The 6,030-nt window shown below is 40.0% G+C and overlaps 1 pseudogene; it reads right to left on the bottom strand.

The window, feature by feature from the left end:
- Window positions 1–1,336: 1,336 nt before the first annotated feature.
- On the bottom strand, window positions 1,337–2,053 carry LOC103088228 (60S ribosomal protein L17 pseudogene; annotated as a pseudogene).
- Window positions 2,054–6,030: the final 3,977 nt, after the last annotated feature.

Genomic DNA, 6,030 nt, shown 5'->3' with positions numbered 1-6,030 from the left:
ATAAGTTAAGGATGCATATTATAATCTCTAGTACAACCACTAAAAGGATAGTAATACAATGTATAACTACCAAGTTAATAGAGTGTAAAACTATTAAGACAATAAAATGATAAAAAAAAATCAATCCAAAAGAAGTCAAGAAAGGAGAGAAAAAGGAACATGCGTGAAAAATAGAAGGAAATTAGTAAGATGTTAGATTTAAGCCAGTAATTGCGGTAAATGAAAATGGACTAACTGTTTTGTTTTTCTGCGGTATGCGGGCCTCTCACTGCTGTGGCCTCTCCCGTTGCGGAGCACAGGCTCCGGACGCGCAGGCTCAGCGGCCATGGCTCACAGGCCCAGCCGCTCCGCGGCATGTGGAATCTTCCCGGACCAGGGCACGGACCCGTGTCTCCTGTATCGGCAGGCGGACTCTCAACCACTGCACCACCAGGGAAGCCCAAAAATGGACTAAATGTTTTAATGAAAAGACAAAGATCATCAGGTTGGTTAAAAAACAAAACTCTGAGGAGAGAGACTCATAAAATATAAAGATTCCGAAAGCACTCATAAAATATAAACATTCCAATTTTTTAAAAAAACACTCAAACACTAGCCAAAAGAAAATGTTAATCTGACAGGAAGATAAAAATTCTAAGTTTGTATACACTTAATAACACAGCCTTAAATTTTATAAAGCAAAAATTACAGAACTTCAAGGAAAAATAGACAAACCTGTAACCATACTTGAAGATTTTTTAAACATTGTAATGATTTTTTATTGAACTATAGTTGATTTACAATGTTATGTTAATTTCTGCTGTATAGCAAAGTGATTCAGTTTTATATATATATATATATTTTTTTTTTAATTTTCTTTTCTATTATGGTTTATCACAGAATATTGAATATAGTTTCCTGTGCTATACAGTAGGACCTTTTTGTTTATCCATTCTCTATATAATAGTTTGCATCTGCTAACCCCAAACTCCCACTCCGTCCCTCTCCCACCTCCCCCACCCCATGGCAACCACAAGTCTGTTCTCTATGTCTGTGAGTCTGTTTCTGTTTCATAAAAGTTCATTTCTGTCATATTTTAGATTCCACATATAAGTGATATCATATGGTATTTGTCTTTCTCTTTGACTTACTTCATACTTGAAGATTTTTAACATACTTCTCTTAATAACTGATAAAAACGGGCAAAATATTAGCAATGATACAGAATATTTAAATGAGATGGTTAATGCATTTGGCCTAATTAAAACATCTAGAAACACCCAACTACCAAATACGCATTCTTTTTATTTATTTATTTATTTTTTAAACTTTTATTTGCATTTATTTTTTGTGGCATTTATTCCCAGGCCATAAGTTTTTGTTTCTTCTGGGATGTCTTTTTCTTCTGGGCAACCTCCTCTTCTGGTTTCGGAACAATCTCTTCTTTTTCAGTAAGGATCATCTCAATGTGGCAGGGAGAGCTCATGCATGGGTTGATCCAACCATGAGCTCTGTTAAGTCCTGCGCTGCATCTTGGGCTTTGTTCTTTTTGTTTCTTCTGGGATGTCTTTTTCTTCTGGGCAACCTCCTCTTCTGGTTTCGGAACAATCTCTTCTTTTTCAGTAAGGATCATCTCAATGTGGCAGGGAGAGCTCATGCATGGGTTGATCCAACCATGAGCTCTGTTAAGTCCTGCGCTGCATCTTGGGGGCTTTGTTCACCTGGATGTGCTCAATGACCAGAGAATCTACATCTAAGCCCTTAAGTTCAGCATCATTCTCTGCATTTTTGAGCATGTGCAGTAAAAATTCAGCACTTTTTTTGGGCCACCGACCTGAGTCCAGCTCCACTGTTTGGCCTCGGCACACCTACCAGCTCCACCATTGTAATGACGGAATGGCACACATTGCTTCTTTAAAGTGACATCTTGCAGATACTTGGTAGCTTTACAGATATGCATACCCTTACTGGCCTGGGCAGTTTCACGAGTGTTCTGAAAGTGAACACGAAGATTTGAATCTCTTGACTTGCATGAGTTTGTGGGGTTTTCTGGGTCAAGTGAATAGCAAACCATGTTTTAGAGGTCACTGTGAGACACTGGACCTCCAGAGTCGTCACCGACCACAGGCTGCCTGTAGCCCTGCCTGCCCCATTTCCAATCATCGAGACCCTCTGCGGCTCACAGAGGCCTGAGAGCACGGGGCGCCAAGCCAGGGACTCTGACACATCCCCGTGCACGGAACTCTGCTCCGGAGGGTCTCGAAATCAGCACCGCCAAGGCCAGGATGGCAGCGATAACCAGAGGATTCACCACTCGAGAGAGATGCCTCACATTCTTTTTCAATACATACAAAGCATTTTCAAAAATTCACCGTATGCTAGCCTGTAAAGAATGTAAATCATAGAGTTTGACTCTGGCTATAGTGGAATGAAGCTAGAAATCAATAACAAGAAGATAATTAGTGTAATCGCCACTTCTTGGGAAATTATGAAATACACTTCTAAATAATGATAGGGGGAAGTCACTGAAAGAGATGGCATGTTCTTTGCTTTTCCCAGTGTCAGGTGTATGAGGAAGCCCTGGATCTGCAGACATTCCCACGACATCTTTGCTGAGATGAAGGAAATGAGAGAAAAAGTACCTAGTCTAGAGAAAAATGAAGATGCAAAGTTGAAAGCGAGCTATCTTCATCTGAGAAGAAAGTCCAGGGGCAGAGCTCTTGAGGAAATAGTTGCAAAAAAGCCTTTTAAAAAATTCTGAGAATTACAACATGGATAAAGAAAAAATTAAGATCAAGCAATTTCTTTATTATTATTATTATTATTATCAAGGTATAGTTGATATACAATATTATATGTTTCAGGTGTACAAAAAAGTGATTCACAATTTTTAAAGGTTACACTCCATTTATAGTTATTATAAAATACTGGCTACATTCCCTGTGTCGTACAATATATGCTTGCAGTTTATTTATTTTGTACACAGTAGTTTGTACCTCTTAATCCCCTGCCTCTATCTTGCCCCTCAAGCAACTTCTACTGCAGCGTCAGATGAGACATAGGTGTCTAGGGACCATGTCTCCTACTCGACGGGAACTTCCAAACAGAGACCATTGCTGTGGCTAGTGAACTGTCTGGCTGAGTAAAAGAACTGAATTGGGAATCTTCTCATTTTTATTGTTTCTTCTTAATATATTACTTCTCAGCTCTTTGTTTCCTTTCATACACTATGTCATTGGGACAGCTTGATAGGTAGCAGTGAGATGTGCTGTTTCTTGAAGGGGTATAATCTTAAAATTTGAATGTGTATAATTTTTGGATTAAACAATGCACCAATGAAAAAGACACATCAGAGCAGAGTATAAAGTAATTTTCTGAAAACAACTGTATATATTTCCTATTTTCTAGTGTAGGAATAGATCTAACAAGTAATAAGCAAATTTTATGATTTTAATGTTTTGGGTTTTCTTCACTTAATTTTAAACTTTTAATATTTTTCTTATTTCATATCATCTCTATTGTTACTTTCCTCTGTCTTTTTCTTTTTGGATTTTGTAAAACATTAGTGTAAGACCACAAATTAGAAGACATCACATATTTCAAGCAGATATGAAAGACTTGTGTCCCTGTAGCTGAACTCGATTTGCCTAAACTTGTTTCATTTTTAAAAATAGAATTTTTCCAGGGCAATATTTGCCTATTCTGGTGTAACCTTGTGTGACCCTAATGCTTATGTAAGAGAGCCCATGGTACCTAGTGTTTTTCACTTCTGTAGTGTTAGAATATCTTTTTGTTGAAGATGTGAATGAAGTATGTACATGCATAGACTGTTGAATTCACTTTTGTGCCATTTTTGTAAATACAGTAACTTGTACAACTTTTTGCATATGTCTGAATTGATTTCACACATTAGGTGATAGATGATGTGCAAAGTGGAAACCCAAGAATTCCCACAAAAAACTCTGTGTGTAGAGCTGTGTATAGTAAAAGTGATTTATAGTCTTGACCTTCTAGAATATCACACTGAAATCTTTACTCAGTCTGCCATGGATAAGTGTTTACTTTTGTGACTGATATCTGTGACATTCAGGGGCCTTGTTCAAATATGATATGTTGCTCAGGGATCTATTTTGTCCTGGATAGAACATTCATTCAGAATTTTATGAAACTGCAAGCCATATAATTTATAAACTTTTTAAAAATATAAATTTATTTATTTGTTTCTATTTTTGGCTGAGTTGGGTCTTTGTTGCTGTGTGTGGGCTTTCTCTAGTTGCAGCGAGCCGGGGCTACTCTTCATTGCGGTGTGCGGGCTTCTCATTGTCATGGCTTCTCTTGTTGCAAGACACAGGCTCTAGGCGCGTGGGCTTCAGCAGTTGTGGCCCACAGGCTCTAGAGCACAGGCTCAGTAGTTGTGGTGCATGGGCTTAGTTGCTCTGCGGCATGTGGGATCTTCCTGGACCAGGGATCAAACCCGTGTCCCCTGCATTAGCAGGCAGATTCTTAACCAGTGAGCCACCAGGGAAGCCCTAATTTATAAACTTTTTTAAACATAGAAAAATTTTACTTTCATAGTCAACTTCAGCATTTTAGAATAAAATTCTAGGAGTTTTCATACTCTTGTTTGGTTGCTTATTTGACTCAAACTGATGTGCAGCCATTTTTGCTATTTGGAAACATAGCTGTGTGTATTTATTTATTTTGAATTTGTTCTACAGAATACTCTAAGTTATTCATTTTTAGAATGGTGTTTCCTTTATAAATTCTCATTTTAATTAACACACTCTTGAACCTGTATTATTATTACTGTTTGATTATTGTTTAAGTGAAAATAACTTCATGATAAAACAAATACTTGAGAGCACTGGCCGAGGAATCTACAACAGGAAGAACTGGAGTAGGGGCCAAAAGGCAGAGCAACCAGCAGATTTCAGCAATCTCATGGCGGTACAGAGAACAAATGGAGTTTGAGCAGCCAGGACTTGAGACAAGATCTTGGCAATAAGGGAGATACAGAGGTGAACTTAGCTCCTGACACTCACTTGATTTCTGCTTATTATTATTTTTTTTTTTGGCTGCGTTGGGTCTTCGTTGCTGCGTGCAGGCTTTCTCTAGTTGCAGCGAGCGGGGGCTACTCTTGGTTGTGATGCACGGGCTTCTCATCGCGGTGGCTTTTCTTCTTGCAGAGCATGGGCTCTAGGCGCACGGGCTTCAGTAGTTGCAGCACGCAGGTTCAGTAGCTGTGGCACGTGGGCCCTAGAGCGCGCGGGCTTCAGTAGTTGCAGTGTGTGGACTCAGTAGTTGTGGCACGTGGGCTCAGTATTTGTGGCACGCAGGCCCTAGAGCACATGGGATCAGTAGTTGCAGTGTGCAGGCTCTAGGGCACGTGGGCTTCAGTAGTTGTGGCACGTGGGTGCAGTAGTTGTGGTTTCCAGGCTCTAGAGCACAGGCTCAGTAGTTGTGGCACACACAGGCTTAGTTGCTCCGCGACGTGTGGGATCTTTCCGGCCCAGGGATTGAACCTGTGTCCCCTGCATTGGCAGGTGGATTCTTAACCACTGTGCCCCCAGGGGAGTCCCCTGACACTTGATTTCAGTTTGAGGTATGTGTTGATTCTTAAAATACATGGATTAGAGGCTATAGAACCAAGCAGAAAATGGCTAAAAAGCAAAGCAGAGTTTCCAGTACCCAGAAGTTGGAGCTGAACATCTGCCAGAAGGAGGTAATCCAGGAAACAACTCATCCCTCTCAACTGATACTCTTGGAAGGCATCCCCCGAGTGTAATCTAGAGGTAGAGCAGCTGCTGTAAGACTGCAGCCCAGCCTCACATGAGCTCAGCCCTCACTGAAATGAACTGATCTGCCCTACTTTAGTTGCCTGCCAAAAAATAAGGTCAATCTCTTCTGTAGAAAGATAAGATCATCTAGAACCTCTGTAATTGTTTATTTTCCTGCATTCAATCAAAAGCCTTCAGGGACAGCAAGAAAAATGGCCCAAAGAAATAAACTGTATCATAGGAGAACTGCTAGGGTAGAAATGACCAGCACCGC

The sequence above is a fragment of the Lipotes vexillifer genome, unplaced genomic scaffold (genome assembly GCF_000442215.2).
Source record: "Lipotes vexillifer unplaced genomic scaffold, Lipotes_vexillifer_v1.1 scaffold1017, whole genome shotgun sequence".
NCBI lineage: Eukaryota > Metazoa > Chordata > Mammalia > Artiodactyla > Lipotidae > Lipotes > Lipotes vexillifer.
Note: the sequence above shows the minus strand (reverse complement) of the source record. Positions and strands in the feature narration are given on the sequence as shown.